The 18,179-nt window shown below is 36.7% G+C and overlaps 1 protein-coding gene across 1 annotated transcript in view; it reads left to right on the top strand.

Annotated features, from left to right (window-relative positions):
- The window catches only part of LOC133544907 (vertebrate ancient opsin-like), a 188,374-nt gene that overhangs the window by 140,990 nt on the left and 29,205 nt on the right, over window positions 1-18,179 (top strand). The gene's annotated exons all lie outside the window — the stretch shown is intronic.

The raw sequence follows: 18,179 nt of genomic DNA, 5'->3' as shown, positions 1-18,179 counted from the left end.
TCACGCATCTCTAAAAGAGGTCCGGGGACTAAGGCGGCGCTAAAGAGCAACAAAGCTCACCTTTGTGCATTCACGTACAGTATAAAACATTTGGTGGACAAAACGAGACAAAGAAGGGTTGGCAGCGTCGGAGAAAGTTGTGCGTGCAAATAATAATAAGACCAAAAATATATATTTTTCTTCATCTTCAGTCAGTTTTATGGTAAAAAAACAAACAGTGCATTACAATAAAAAAAAATATTTGCTGCAATTATCTTGTAAAAATTTTAGCAACTGAAAATTTCAGAAAATATAATAAAACCAAAAATATTTATTTTTCTTCATCTTTTTCCATTTCTCACGCATCTCTAAAAGAGGTCCAGGGTGCCACTAAGGCGGCGCTAAAGAGCAACAAAGCTCACCTTTGTGCATTCACGCACAGTATAAAACATTTGGTGGACAAAACGAGACAAAGAAGGTTTTTTTTTTTTTTGTGTCATGCATTGTAAACCGGGGATGCGAAATACCGGATTGTTCCTATCTACAAAACGCTTGTCCAGCACACAAATATGACCCCGGACGGAACCCCTAAGACCGCAAGGGATTAACATGTGAAAACCTGGACAGGACACCTCCAATGTCCTGTATGTCATTTTCAGTCTTCAATTCCTCCCAGCCCGTTACTATGGAAATTGTGAGTTGAGGCGAGTTGAAGACTAAAAATGCTGTACAGATACACGGACCAGCTGGAGAGCCGAGGAGACCATCAGGAACTGTTTTGTCTGCTCTATATGTAGTCCTGGTCCAAAGTTGTAATGTCATAGCTGTCTTGAGTTCCCAATCATTTCTACAACTCTTAGTTTTTTGTGATAGAGTAATTGGAGCACATACTTGGTCACAAAAAAAAAAAACATTCATGAAGTTTGGTTCTTTTATAAATGTATTAGGGGTCTACTGAAACAACTGCGCCGGGCGAAACTTGCAAACTATGGCGTGAATAACGAAAACTTACTTGAAACGAGAAAAGAGTATGAAATAGGATCATCGGCATGGATGTTACCAGGCCGACTGCCTGGCAACTACAGGCTCAAATAGTATCGTGGGGATCGACAACAGGTGCATGAGTCCAAGTGAATCTGGTGCGTGACATGACAGGTGAAAACTAATGAGTTGTCATGGTGACAAAAACAAACGAGTGCACAACGAGTCCAAATCCAAACGGAACGTGACCACAAAAACTGTTATGATCCGCCACCCGGATCGTATATTATTTTGGTTATTAAGTCCTTTTGTGTTTTTTGATCGTTTTGGACTCTTCCAGTTCCGAGTTGTGCACTTCTTTGTTTGTTCCGGTACCATAGTTTCTGATTTGTTCCACCTGCTACTTGTTTATTAATCACGTTCTGTATTTAAGCCTGCCCATTCCGTTCACTGGTTCTCTCCTCGTAGTTTTGTGTACATACAGTTTGTCTTTCACAAGTGACGACTCGGCTGTCTATTTATAGGCGGCTTAGCTCGGTTGGTAGGGCGGCCGTGCCAGCAACTTGAGGGTTGCAGGTTCGATCCCCGCTTTCGCCATCCTAGTCACTGCCGTTGTGTCCTTGGGCAAGACACTTTACCCACCTGCTCCCAGTGCCACCCACACTGGTTTGAATGTACAAATTAGATATTGGGTTTCACTATGTAAAGCGCTTTGAGTCACTAGAGAAAAAGCGCTATATAAATATAATTCACTTCACTATTTCTGGACTCGCTAGCCGTTTGTGTTTTTCCTAGCTCCCATGCTAGCGCTTTGTTTTGCCCTTTGTGTCAAGTGCAAGCTGTTTATGTTCTTACTCTGTTTTTAGTTTTAATAAACCGATATTTCTTACCTTTACGCTGTGTCCGTGCCCGATCTGCACCCTGAAAGAGCGCCACCTGCACCACGATGCCAGCCCAGCGTCACAAAAACATGACAATTCTTTGGTCAGATGAAACAAACCTTGAGCTGTTTGGCCCCAATACCCAGCAATGTGTCTGGAAAATTGATTGACTGATTGAAGCTTTTAGTAGTAGATTGCACAATACAGTACATATTCCGTATAATTGACCACTAAATGGTAACACCCTATGACCGACTTTTCAAGCCGCCGTGCCGGTTCAAAGGACCGTCAAGGAAGGACATAGCAGCGGCGCTTTTAGACTTCTTTATTTTTCAATCAAGACTGCTTTTCAGCTGCTCCGTCAGCCGCTTGCCTCTCTGCTTCCGGCGTCGTCGCCTGTCTTGCGCTCTCAGTCTCTCTCTCTGAGCGCCCGCTTCCTTCTGGCTCTTTCTCCTCGCTCTGACATTCACGGCCGTCGCCCTTTTATACAGTGCGAGAGGATTACTAAATTTACCCCAGGTGCGCGATCCACGCACCTGATCCTGACCGCGGCGTCGCTCCCGGCGTGCCCTGCCTCGCTGTCGGACTGCCGGCTCCGCCTCTCCACACACCCGAATAAGTTTTTGAACTTGTTTAAGTCGGGGTTCACGTTAATCAATTGATGGTAAAAGGAAAGGCCTTTAATCCCAGGAACACTACACCCACCGTCAAGCATGGTGGTGGTAGTATTATGCTCTGGGCCTGTTTTGCTGCCAATGGATATCTGGTGCTTTACAGAGAGTAAATGGGACGAATAAAAAAGAAGGCTTTACCTCCAAATTCTTCAGGACAACCTGAGGTTGGGTCTCGGGCGCAGTTGGGTGTTCCAACAGGACAAGATTAAGAGCTAATCAGTAGGATTTAAGGTCCAAGCTGTTGAATATGCTAAAGAGAACAGTAAGCAGCTATGTTTTATTAATATACCGTAGCTGCGTGTGTCAAATATGAGTCATTAAATGACTCCCGCCTCCTGGTGGTAGAGGGCGCTAGTGATCCTTCTTGCGACTACTCGGCTGCAGAAGAAGTGACAATGAGTGACGTGATATGTGCTGGGGGGTGCACGACGGACCTTTTAAGATGTAACACACCTATGCTGGCTATGTAAACAACCATGTTCCAGTCCTAAATACCCAGTGTACTATGTATACAAGAACACTTCATGGTGGCAACGGTGGGATAAAGAGATCACCCACGGAGCAGAACGAGGATAATTCTGTCGTCGCCCGCACTTGAGGAGCCGAGCTAACTGATAGCAGCGGTCTGATAGCGGTTTTCTAAACTGGACTTTCAATCGAAGCAGGACGTAAAAAAAGGAAGATCTCCATCGAGACTTTTAAAACTGAAGAAAGATAAGGAAGACTTCTATAAACAAGTTATCGATGCTTTTGATCAGAAGGAGCTGCGCATGGACTTCATTTATAAGTAAAGGTAAGACCGTAACAACTTTTTTTTTTTATTAAATGTGCTTTTCATGATGGTATCCTTACATCACACTCAAATTTTTACTGCATGCTTTGATCAGAAGGAGCTGGCATGGACTTCATTTATAAGTAAAGGTAAGACCATAATAACGTTTTGGTTTTTTTTAATTAAATGTGCTTTTCATGATGGTATCTTTACATCACACCTACATTTTTACTGCATGCCTTTGGTAAGTGAAAAGAGGTTTTAAATTAATTAGCGCCCCGGCGGCAATTCAAGGAAATTTGGTATATGTTTTATGTCCACGAATGTTGTTTTGCATGCTACCCAACAAGAGGCCATCCGGTTTTGTTGCGGACACCGTGACCGAGATAGAACCTCAAGCGAGAATATTAGCCATCTGTATCATTATTGATGCCTAATTAACTGTCTGCCCATCTGCAACTGTGTCGCACGCACCCGGACCCCCAATTTAGAACGATCTCGAGGTCATCAGAGCGCCGTCTGTCAGATTTGTCTCGGCTTTCAAACCCGCGCACAATAACGAACATCCGCCGCGCGCCGGGATTAAGACGCCTCCGTCGAGAGCGCTGAGCTTTTCCACGCCCGGAAGTTACAAAACGCCGTTAATGACTTGAGGAGATGCACCATTCCAGTCAGGTAGGGGATCGCCCCAATTAAGCCGGAGCGCCTGTACCTTCTTCCGGATGCAGCGAGCGTCTCATAAATAGTGGATGTGTTGCACGTCAAAAATCTGACAGGTGGCGAGCTTTAAATATTGTTCGGAATTGGCTCGTTATGACTGACGGATGGACGGACTGATTTGCTGGACCGCCTTCCTCGAAATTGTTGGAGGACAAAACAATGGGAGATTTAGTGCACCTGTACCCCCAGCGATCAATCAATGTTTATTTATATAGCCCTCAATCACAAGTGTCTCAAAGGGCTGCACAAACCACCACGACATCCTCGGTAGGCCCACATAAGGGCAAGGAAAAACTCACACCCAGTGGGACGTCGGTGACTGACGATGATGACTATGAGAAACCTTGGAGAGGACCGCATATGTGGGCAACCCCCCCCCCACATCCATGCATCCATCTTCTTCCGCTTATCCAAGGTCGGGTCGCGGGGGCAGCAGCCTAAGCAGGGAAGCCCAAACTTTCCTCTCCCCAGCCACTTCGTCCAGCTCCTCCCGGGGTAGATCCGGAGGCGTTCCCAGGCCCGCCGGGAGACATAATCTTAATAATTATAATAATATATTTTATTTGTAAAAAAAAAACAAAAAAACGTTTCATTGGGTAAACAACCTCAAAGTGCTACAGTGTATTAAAAATTAAAAAGATAATAAAAAATAAAAACCAGACATACAGACCCAAAAGGGACAAGCAGTAGAATATGGATAGATGGAACAGCCAAATAGCTAGAACTAGTATGCATATATATATAAAAAAAAAAAGTGTTAAATATGTAATTGTTTAAAAAGAAGGGTTTTGAAGCCTTTTTTAAAAGCATCCACAGTCTGTGGTGCCCTCAGGTGGTCAGGGATAGCTCCCCCCGGATGGCAGAGCTTCTCACCCTATCTCTAAGGGAGATAGGGTGATGTGGAAAGCTCGCAAATGTCTGATTTTTGTTGCAACAGCTCGACGACTTTTGTCGCATGCCCGTTGACGAGTGTGTTACTGATGTCATATCAATACATATTTATTTTCTGTGATATTCCCGCGATTGGGGGCAGAAACGGTGGGAGAGGGTTTAGTGCGTCTGCCTCACAATACGAAGGTATTTCGGACTGCATTGTGCCGAGTGGGAAATTTGGTGGAGGAGGAATTATGGTGTGGGGTTGTTTTATTAGAGTTGGGCTTTATGGTTTTTCAGGAGGGGAGTTGACGGCACAGACGCAAGGGGGAAGTATAGCTCTATGATTCATTATGTATGCAAACAATATATATCGAAGGTCCTGAGTGGTCCTGGGTTCAATCCCGGGCTCGGGATCTTTCTGTGTGGAGTTTGCATGTTCTCCCCGTTTACTCCCACTTCCAAAGACATGCACCTGGGGATAGGTTGATTGGCAACACTAAATTGGCACTCTGTGAATGTGAGTGTGAATGTTGTCTGTCTATCTGTGTTTGCCCTGCGATGAGGTGGCGACTTGTCCAGGGTGTACCCCGCCTTCCGCCCGATTGTGGCTGAGATAGGCACCAGCGACCCCAAAGGGAATAAGCGGTACAAAATGGATGGATGGTATATTTCCGCGATCGACCGGTACGGTCCCGAAGATCGTCTGGTCAATCGGCTTGGCGACCCCTTGTTTTAAATGCCAGACAATATCGTCCCATACTTGGATCATCACAATACCGATATCGGATCGGTACGACCCAAGAATACACAAATTGAAGCACATCAGCATCCTCTTCCTCAACCGACCAACTTCCGGGATGTGGAAACGCTGTTTGACGTGCAGCCGATCAGCAACGAAACACAAAACTCTACCGCCAACCACGTTTTTCCGGAACGGAACCTAATACATGCATTGCATTTTGAGGATACCAAGGCTCTGTAATCGGATCGTTGTTATTCCGCGCGGGACCTTAGTCATTTCACGGCTGGGGTGCTCAGATCTTATTTATTACCTTATTTGATTTTCGGAACGTTCCACATCATCCCACCCAATGGGACAATATATCAATAAACATCCGATTGCTATCGTCGTTACCATAAACAAAAGCATCCGAGCGCATAGTTTAAATGATTTAAACATCAGTCGAGGGATTGTCAACGTCTAAACGACCGGAAGATTTATTTCCCGAAAGCAATTATTTTCTGAAATATTAACCGGACGGAAACAAAATGAAGGTTTTCCCAATTAACTTAGAAAATCTGGTGTGCAGAATCGCATTCTAAGGCTGATGCATTCCTTAAAAGTGTGAAGTGGTGATTATAGACCACATATCACCAAGTACTAGTACGGTATCGCGTTACTAATGAATCAGAAACAGTACTATACCCAGTTTGAAAAGTACATGAGGGTGCGATTGCTGTTTTTTTGCGAGAATAGGAGCATGTTCGGCAGTGCAGAATCACCGAGTACTGACGGAAAAAGGGAGAACGGACGCATTTTGGCTTAAAAAGTAAAGATAAAGGTGAAGCTATGACACTGAAAAGCCCTCAGGAAGAGGTGCTTTAAGATATGCGGAAAACTTGCTACTTCCAAATCACTAATCCTCGCCTCCATGCCGACGTATAAAGCAAGTATCGTCCCTGCAGGACGAGGAATAACTAAAAATGCTTTAACACACACAATAAAAGGAAGTTTGCAGCCTTTGTGGCGGAGCTACACCTCACATCCACTGTAATGATACCAATAGCGTATCTGGTCGATACGACCCCAAAAAAAATGTTTTTACTTTTTTTTTTTAATTCATATTACGTTTATAAACTCATTTACTATGTCCTTGTACACATGAGGACTTTGAATATGACCAATTTATGATCCTATATCGACTTGGTATCGGATCGATACCTAAATTGGTGGTATCATCCAAAACTAATGTAAAGTATCCAAACAACAAGAATAAGGGATTATTTGAAAGTAAGCAATGTTAACAGTAAATAAACAAGTCGATTATTAATTCATTTTTACAGTTTGTCCCTCATAATGTTGACAAAATAATAGAATGGAAAATTATATAGACTAAATTCGGAGTCTTTGTTTGCTTACTTGCTACTAAAAGACACGTTTTTTTTAGTATGTTCACTATTTTATTTAAGGACAAACTTGCAATAAGAAACATATGTTTAATTATCAGAAGATTTTTTTGTTAAAATAAAGCCAATAATGAGTTGTTTTTTTGTGGTCCCCTTATATATATATATATATATATTATTTTATTTATTTATTTTTTTTATATTTCTTTTTTATAAATATATTTTTACTAAAATAAAATATACCAATCTATTGAATCTGATTTTTTTTTTGTGGTCCCCTTTATTTAGAAAACTACGGAAAAGTATCGAAATACATTTTGGTACCGGTACTAAAATATTTAAATATATATATATATATATATATATATATATATATATATATGTATATAAACATATATATATATATATATATATATATATATATATATATACATATATACATGTATGTATATATACATATATACATATATATATATGTATATATACTTATATTATTTTTTATATTTATATTTTATATTTAGTCAAATAAAATATACCAATCTGATTAATCTGATTTAATTTTTAACTACATATTTATGCATTTTATTGGTATTTTACTAATACATTTAGACTGTTTCCACTCGCGATTATGCAATGAGGGCGGAATTTTTTTTTTTAATGTTTTTAAATGTAAAGCTCTTTACTGTTACTGCATACGTCCAAAAAACTAAATTAGGCGCTTTTGTTAGTTTACTTACTACTAAAAGACAAGTTTTTTTTTTAGTATGTTCGCTATTTTATTTAAGTACAAACTTGCAATAAGAAACATATGTTTAATTATCGTGCGATTTTTTTATCAAAATAAAGCCGATAATGACATTTTTTTGTGGTCCCCTTTAGTTAGAAAACTACATAAAAGTATCGAAATACATTTTGGTACCGGTACTAAAATAATTAAAAATGTATATATATATATATATATATATATATTTTTTTTTTTTTTTAAATATATATATATATATGTATATATACATCTTTTTTATATATATGTATATTTTTTTTTTATATTTATGTTGTAGATTTATTATATTTTTTATATAAATGTATATTTATATTTACTAAAATAAAATATACCAATCTAATTAGTCTGATTTAGTTATAACTACATATTTATGCATTTTATTGGTATTTTACTAATACATTTAGACTGTTTCCACTTGCGATTATGCAATGAGGGCGGAAGTTTTTTTTTTTAATGTTTTTAAATGTAAAGCTCTTTACTGTTACTGCATACGTCCCAAAAACTAAATTAGGCGCTTTTGTTAGTTTACTTACTACTAAAAGACAAGTTTTTTTTTTAGTATGTTCACTATTTTATTTAAGTACAAACTTGCAATAAGAAACATATGTTTAATTATCGTGCGATTTTTTTTATCAAAATAAAGCCAATAATGACATTTTTTTGTGGTCCCCTTTAGTTAGAAAACTACATAAAAGTATCGAAATACATTTTGGTACCGGTACTAAAATAATAAAAAATGTATATATATATATATATATATATATATATATTTTTTTTTTTTTAAATATATATATATATGTATATATACATCTTTTTTATATATATATATATATTTTTATATTTATGTTGTAGATTTATTATATTTTTTTATATAAATGTATATTTATATTTACTAAAATAAAATATACCAATCTAATTAGTCTGATTTAGTTATAACTACATATTTATGCATTTTATTGGTATTTTACTAATACATTTAGACTGTTTCCACTTGCGATTATGCAATGAGGGCGGAAGTTTTTTTTTTTAATGTTTTTAAATGTAAAGCTCTTTACTGTTACTGCATACGTCCCAAAAACTAAATTAGGCGCTTTTGTTAGTTTACTTACTACTAAAAGACAAGTTTTTTTTTTAGTATGTTCGCTATTTTATTTAAGTACAAACTTGCAATAAGAAACATATGTTTAATTATCGTGCGATTTTTTTATCAAAATAAAGCCAATGACATTTTTTTGTGGTCCCCTTTAGTTAGAAAACTACATAAAAGTATCAAAATACATTTTGGTACCGGTACTAAAATAATTAAAAATGTATATATATATATATATTTTTTTTTAAATATATATATATATGTATATATACATCTTTTTTATATATATATATATTTTTTTATATTTATGTTGTAGATTTATTATATTTTTTTATATAAATGTATATTTATATTTACTAAAATAAAATACACCAATCTAATTAGTCTGATTTAGTTATAACTACATATTTATGCATTTTTTAATGGTATATTACTAATATATTTAGACTGTTACCACTTGCAATTATGCAATGAGGGTGGAAGTTTTTTAAATGTTTTTAAATGCTAAGCACGTTACACTACATGTATTAAAAGTGCTATACAGATAAAGTTCGGCCTATGGATAAATGCCTCAAATCTCACTGGAACACTTAATTAGTATTTAGGAGTTTAAGGAATGCAAAGACATCAGAGCTTCGTAAAGCCAAAGCAAAATTCTCGCTGAATTACGTTATTAAAGCGAGAGAAATGTTGGTACCGGTACCAAAACATTGTTACTAAGTACCTGCTCTTTCTATCTCCATGCCATGATTTATTTATTTTTCTGTCAGAGGTCTTCCCCCCTCGTTTGCTTGACCTTGCCCTTTCTGTGCGTTGGAACACAGCAAAAACCCTTTCCATGGTCGGCCGTCTACTGGGCTGCCGTCAGGGTTTTTGGACAGCCCAGTTGAGACCTTCCCGGTGTATATTGTTGGAAGACCTGCAGGTTGTTGACAGGACTCGTTGCATTGCGAGTGGAAATCTATTGCCTATGACTTTACAGCAGATCTGGGCAAATGTAGTGACCCGTGTTGTCCTGGTACCAATATTATTTTGATACTTTTCCGTACTTTTTGATACTTTTCTAAATAAAGGGGACCAGAAAAAAATTACACTATTGGCTTTATTTTAACAAAAAAAATCTTAGGGTGTGGCGGACCGGTACTCTTCAGAGGCGGTATGGTACCGAATATGATTCATTAGAATCGCGGTACGTTACTAATACCGACATACTTGCCAACCCTCCCGGATTTTCCGGGGATACTCCCGAAATTCAGCGACTCTCCCGAAAACCTCCCGGGACCAATTTTCTCCCGGATTTCAGGCGGAGAACCCGACTCAGCAATGTTGTGACCTTCTTAAACAGGACAATACTGCCATCTACTGTACATAGAATAGAATAGAATGTCAATATATTCTACATATAGAGAATAGAGAATAGAGTTTTATTGTCATTATTGCAATGAACAGGTTCAAAGAACAACGAAATTGGAGCAGCTCCTCCTAAGGTGCATATACAATATGGTAGTATAAATAGTAAAAAAAAAAAAATAAAAAAAAAATAAAATAAAATAAATAAAATAAAAAATAAGATAGAGATGACAGATGTATCTATGCATATGTATATGTATCCACACAGATGCATATCTGCATGCATATGAATACATATACACACATACATAAACACATACATATATTCTACATTTAAGTGCAGTCAAGGAAAATGCATTAGGGAGTCTGTTCTGCAGCCCGCAGTAAAGAGACGTAACTTCATCACGTCGCCCGGTTATTGACTCCGACCCAATATATTACACCGTCGACGAGCAAAATGTAGAAATACGCTTGCAAGTTCCAGAACGATTGGAAACAAGAATTTCAATCTATCCAGGAGAGTTCGAAGGGGAAGGGGTATGCTAGTAAATTTTGTAGAACAGACTTCTCCATTGAACACGGCGGCCGAACGGATATACTCAGTCATGAACGGTCAGCGAATCACAAAGCGTCCGCAGCGCAGCATCGTTCACAACCCAGAATTATGGGCCACCTCGCAAAATGGAGACCCGATGGTGTAACTTATGCTGAGACAAAGATGGCTACGCTGATAGCTGGAAGCAACATCTTTTTCTCATTTGCGGATGTCTACAACAAATCCGCGATATATGTTCCCGGATTCGGAGCTCGCTCGCCAATACGCAAATGGCATAACAAAGGTTACTCAAATAGTGAAAGGTAAGTGTTGTTGTTGTTTTTTTTTAGTAACCAGCAAGCACAGTACAGTTAGTAGAACAACTGTGTTTTTATTACTGTGTATTTGATAGGTGCCGTCTGAAATTAAACTATTTCTTTGTTTTATATATATAATAAAATAAATATATATAGCTAGGATTCATTGAAATCCAAGTATTTCATATATATATTTATATATATGAAATATATATGAAATACTCGAGTTGGTGAATTATACGCCTCCCCTCTTAACCACGCCCCCCAACCACGCCTCCGCCCCACCCCCGACCACGCCCCCCACCCCCCGAAATCGGAGGTCTCAAGGTTGGCAAGCATGAATACCGTAGACCAGTGGTCCCCAACCACCGGGCCGCAGAAGAATTTTTTTATGAAAAAAAAAATATATATATTTTTTTTGTATTAAATCAACATAAAAAAAACACAATATACACTTACAAATAGTGCACCAACCACAAAAAAAACCCTTTTTCATGACAAAGAAAAAAGAGGAAAAAAAAAAGGACACCTCCCCCGGGCCGCGGGACAAATTATTAAGCGTTGGATACAAAAAGGTTGGGGACCACTGCCGTAGACCATACAACCCTAACATACTTTCTGTCCGATGAAAATCCAGTCTCCACTCGTAAAAGTATGTTGCTTCAAAACCACGAAAATTCTCTTCATTTGAAGCACGATCCGTCTCTCGGAACAAGGCAATGGTAACTTTGCTCCGTTAACCAAATGTCAAAATACCTGAAATACTAAACTTTAAGCATGTAAACCCTAAAAAAAAGTCACTCTTCGGTTGGATTGCGATTCTAAAGACGGCTGACGGTGAAACAAATGACATATTTTTTTCGACAAGGTGTGATGGTTTACCTTCTTAAAGAACGTTTGATCATCCTCTCCTTTGTTTCGTTTGGTATCTCTGGTGTTGGAACTTTGATTCATGTCAGTCCACCTGGTGCAACAGCTCTCTTTGAAGTGTAGACTAGGCTTATCCATATACCAATATGTTGATACCAGTACCGGTACCAAGTTGTATTTTGATATTTTTCGATGATTTTCTAAGTAAGTGGACCATAAAAGAAGAGGCTTTTAGTACTTTTAGTAGGGCGGTATAGCTCGGTTGGTAGAGTGGCCGTGCCAGCAACTTGAGAGTTGCAGGTTCGATTCCCGCATCCGCCATCCTAGTCACTGCCGTTGTGTCCTTGGGCAAGACACTTTACCCACCTGCTCCCAGTGCCACCCACACTGGTTTAAATGTAACTTAGATATTGGGTTTCACTATGTAAAGCGCTTTGAGTCACTAGAGAAAAGCACTATATAAATATAATTCACTTCACTTCACTACTTAAATAAAATAGTAATCATCCGAGACAACTTGTCTTTTAGTAGTAAGTAAACCAACAAAGACTCCTAATTTAGCATTTTGTGTCATTTATATTTCTATTATATTGTCAAAATTGTAATGGACAAACTGTAAAAATGGATTATTAATCCACTGGTTCATTTACTGTTAATATCTCATTATTTTCCATTTCAACATGTTCTATCTACACTTCTGTTCAAATGTAATAATCACTTATTCTTCAGTTTTTTTGGATGATACCACACATTTGGGTATCAATCCGATACCAAGTCGTTACAGGATCATACATTGGTCATATTCAAAGTCCTCATGTGTCCAGGGACGTATTTACTGACGTAATCATAGGAACGACGGGGCCGAGATTCCAACCCGGAACCGCCTGGCTGTGCATTGTACGTGTCAAATGTTCTCTTTGACACGCCTCCATCCATGTCGAGAAGAAATGTTTTTAAGCTCTTTACATTCCGGCACGCTGCGTTTTCTTGTCAAACTGTTCGTTCACAGCTCCTTTGACGGACAGCGGGGGATTTTGTTTACTTCCCTCAGCCTATTCATTTAGACCTCGCATCCATCTCTCTAACGCCATACAGGAGAGGGTTTAGATGTTTCAAGAAGGCGGAGCAGTGGATTTTGTTTTTCTCGCTTCTTGATGTCTTGATATGAATTAAAAAAAAAACAACAACAATATTTGAAGTGCTATCGCTCCTTCTAACGTGCAAATAGGAAAAGACATGTTTTGGATTGAACAATAGAAAATGAATGCAATTATTTTTCGGATTGACCATGCAATATATATGTATGTATGTATGTATGTATGTATGTATGTATGTATGTATGTATGTATGTATGTATGTATGTATGTATGTATGTATGTATGTATGTATGTATGTATGTATCTATGTATGTATGTATGTATGTATGTATGTATGTATGTATGTATGTATGTATGTATGTATCTATGTATGTATGTATGTATGTATGTATGTATGTATGTATGTATGTATGTATGTATGTATGTATGTATCTATGTATGTATGTATGTATGTATGTATGTATGTATGTATGTATGTATGTATCTAATGTATGTATGTATGTATGTATGTATGTATGTATCTAATGTATGTATGTATGTATCTATGTATGTATGTATGTATGTATCTATGTATGTATGTATGTATGTATGTATGTATCAATGTATGTATGTATGTATGTATGTATGTATCTATGTATGTATGTATGTATGTATCAATGTATGTATGTATGTATCTAATGTATCTGTGTATGTGTGTATACATATATATATATATATATATATATATATATATATATATATACATATACATATATATAGATATATATATGTCTATATATATATGTATGTATATATATATATATATATGCATATATATATGTTTATATATATATATATATATATATATGTATATATATGTATATGTGTATATATATATATATATATGTATATATACATATATGTATATATACATATATATGTATATATATATATATATATATATGTATGTATATATATGTGTATGTATATATACATATGTATATGTATGTATATATGTCTGTATGTATGTATATATGTATGTATATATATGTCTGTATGTATATATATATATGTATGTATGTATGTGTATATATATGTATGTATATATATATATGTATATATATATATATGTATGTATATATACATATATACATATATATATATGTATATATGTGTATATATATATATATATATATATGTATGTATATATATATATATTCATATATATATATATATATATAAATATATATATATATATACATATATACAGACATGTATACATATATATACATATATACACATATATAGATACATATATATATAAAATGTGTGTGTATGTATATTATATGTATGTATGTATATATATATATGTATGTATGTGTACGGTGAATTGTGAATTATATTTTATATAGCGCTTTTCTCTAGTGACTCAAAGCGCTTTACATAGTGAAACCCAATATCTAAGTTACATTTAAACCAGTGTGGGTGGCACAGGGGGCAGGTGGGTAATGTGTCTTGCCCAAGGACACAACGGCAGTGACTAGGATGGCGGAAGCGGGAATTGAACCTGCAACCCTCAAGTTGCATATATATATATATACGTATGTATATATGTTTGTATATATTTATGTATGTATATATGTATGTGTATATGTGTATGTATATATGTATGTATATCTTTATATGTGTGTATATATATATATATATGTGTGTGTGTATATATATATGTATATATATATATATATATATATATGTATATGTATATGTTTATATGTGTGTATAAATGTGTATACTGTTTTTCCTTGAATAGCCGCCGGGGCGCTATTTAATTTAAAACCTCTTCCCACCCCTGCGCTTACCAATGGCATGCAGTAAAAAATTGAGTGTGATGTAAAGATACCTTCATGAAAAGCACATTTAACACAAAAAGAAACAATAAAAAAAACAAAAAAACAACTAGGAAAAAAAAAAAAAAATTTATAAAAAATTCTTCTGTGGCCCGGTACTAATCGAGCCGCGGGCCGGTGGTTGGGGACCACTGCTCTACAACATGTCGGGGCGCCCGCCTTTACATCATGCTATCTGCGTGCCGGCCGGACGCATGCATTTTGCTGTTTCTCGTACGAGATTGCAACGCATACTTGCTCAACAGCCATACCGGTTACACTGAAGGTTGTATACAGTACTAAGACTACCACCATGAAATCCGCAACTGCCACAACACATTCATTCATCATCGTTCAAATATTATAAATATTGTCATGTTCAAACACTGATGACATCCATTAAACAGACAAGAAGCAAGGAATTAAGCAGAGACAGAATTGAATTCAGCTCAATTGAGGAGAAACGTCGGGGCTGTACTCTTGTAGTCTCTCTTTTATTTGGACTTTCCCTGATTCCGTGAAGTGAATTAAAAATTATGTAGCGCTTTTCTCTAGTGACTCAAAGCGCTTTACATGGTGAAACATATAAAAATCTACATATTACAACAACAACAAAATCCTCTTGATAAAACACTTCAAGCTAGGAGAAAAATTGGTTCAGTTTCAAAAACACAATGAGCTTAGACTTTTACAAAAAAAAAAACATTAAACTTTACGCCCTTCCCGCTGAGGGTTGTCGTGTTGGCAGTTCACCTCTAAAGGCATTAGGAAAAGTGCTGAAATCCGCAACTGCCACAACACATTCATTCATCATCGTTCAAATATTATAAATATTGTCATGTTCAAACACTGATGACATCCATTAAACAGACAAGAAGCAAGAAATTAAGCAGAGACAGGATTGAATTTAGCTCAATTGAGGAGAAACGTCGGGGCTGTACTCTTGTAGTCTCTCTTTTATTTGGACTTTCCCTGATTCCGTGAAGTGAATTAAAAATTATGTAGCGCTTTTCTCTAGTGACTCAAAGCGCTTTACATGGTGAAACATATAAAAATCTACATATTACAACAACAACAAAATCCTCTTGATAAAACACTTCAAGCTAGGAGAAAAATTGGTTCAGTTTCAAAAACACAATGAGCTTAGACTTTTACAAAAAAAAAACATTAAACTTTATGCCCTTCCCGCTGATGGTTGTCGTGTTGGCAGTTCACCTCTAAAGGCATTAGGAAAAGTGCTGAAATCCGCAACTGCCACAACACATTCATTCATCATCGTTCAAATATTATAAATATTGTCATGTTCAAACACTGATGACATCCATTAAACAGACAAGAAGCAAGGAATTAAGCAGAGACAGAATTGAATTTAGCTCTTGTACAGTCTCTCTTTTATTTGGACTTTCCCTGATTACGTGAAGTGAATTAAAAATTATGTAGTGCTTTTCTCTAGTGACTCAAAGCGCTTTACATGGTGAAACATATAAAAATCTACATATTACAACAACAACAAAATCCTCTTGATAAAACACTTCAAGCTAGGAGAAAAATTGGTTCAGTTTCAAAAACACAATGAGCTTAGACTTTTACAAAAAAAAAACATTAAACTTTACGCCCTTCCCGCTGAGGGTTGTCGTGTTGGCAGTTCACCTCTAAAGGCATTAGGAAAAGTGCTGAAATTCGCAACTGCCACAACACATTCATTCATCATCGTTCAAATATTATAAATATTGTCATGTTCAAACACTGATGACATCCATTAAACAGACAAGAAGCAAGGAATTAAGCAGAGACAGAATTGAATTCAGCTCAATTGAGGAGAAACGTCGGGGCTGTACTCTTGTACAGTCTCTCTTTTATTTGGACTTTCCCTGATTACGTGAAGTGAATTATAATTATGTAGCGCTTTTCTCTAGTGACTCAAAGCGCTTTACATGGTGAAACATATAAAAATCTACATATTACAACAACAACAAAATCCTTTTGATAAAACACTTCAAGCTAGGAGAAAAATTGGTTCAGTTTCAAAAACACAATGAACTTAGACTTTTACAAAAAAAAAAACATTAAACTTTACGCCCTTCCCGCTGAGGGTTGTCGCGTTGGCAGTTCACCTCTAAAGGCATTAGGAAAAGTGCTGAAATCCGCAACTGCCACAACACATTCATTCATCATCGTTCAAATATTATAAATATTGTCATGTTCAAACACTGATGACATCCATTAAACAGACAAGAAGCAAGGAATTAAGCAGAGACAGGATTGAATTTAGCTCAATTGAGGAGAAACGTCGGGGCTGTACTCTTGTACAGTCTCTCTTTTATTTGGACTTTCCCTGATTACGTGAAGTGAATTATAATTATGTAGCGCTTTTCTCTAGTGACTCAAAGCGCTTTACATGGTGAAACATATAAAAATCTACATATTACAACAACAACAAAATCCTTTTGATAAAACACTTCAAGCTAGGAGAAAAATTGGTTCAGTTTCAAAAACACAATGAACTTAGACTTTTACAAAAAAAAAAAACATTAAACTTTACGCCCTTCCCGCTGAGGGTTGTCGCGTTGGCAGTTCACCTCTAAAGGCATTAGGAAAAGTGCTGAAATCCGCAACTGCCACAACACATTCATTCATCATCGTTCAAATATTATAAATATTGTCATGTTCAAACACTGATGACATCCATTAAACAGACAAGAAGCAAGGAATTAAGCAGAGACAGAATTGAATTTAGCTCAATTGAGGAGAAACATCGGGGCTGTACTCTTGTACAGTCTCTCTTTTATTTGGACTTTCCCTGATTACGTGAAGTGAATTAAAAATTATGTAGCGCTTTTCTCTAGTGACTCAAAGCGCTTTACATGGTGAAACCCAATATCTAAGTTACATTTAAACCAGTGTGGGTGGCACCGGGAGCAGGTGGGGTAAAGTGTCTTGCCCAAGGAGACAATGGCTGTGCGGGGGAATCGAACCTGGAACCCTCAAGCTATACCGACCCGTTATGTACTTTATTTTACAAACTCCCAAGTCTGTTTTTTCCATATTTTATTTTTATTTTTTACCAAGGATTGTACACCTCACAGCCTGTGGGCTGTTTTGTTGCGTCACAGTTTGCACTGGTGACCAAATGTAGTAGACTATAAGTATACTTACAAATAATTGCGTATACTAAGTATACTACGTTTTCTCAAGAGTGTCATCCAAGTCTGCGCTCGAAGAAGAACTTTGCCAGAGGATACAAAAGTGTTACTTATTCCGATT

Source organism: Nerophis ophidion, linkage group LG28, assembly GCF_033978795.1.
Source record: "Nerophis ophidion isolate RoL-2023_Sa linkage group LG28, RoL_Noph_v1.0, whole genome shotgun sequence".
Classification (NCBI taxonomy): Eukaryota; Metazoa; Chordata; class Actinopteri; order Syngnathiformes; family Syngnathidae; genus Nerophis; species Nerophis ophidion.
Note: the sequence above shows the minus strand (reverse complement) of the source record. Positions and strands in the feature narration are given on the sequence as shown.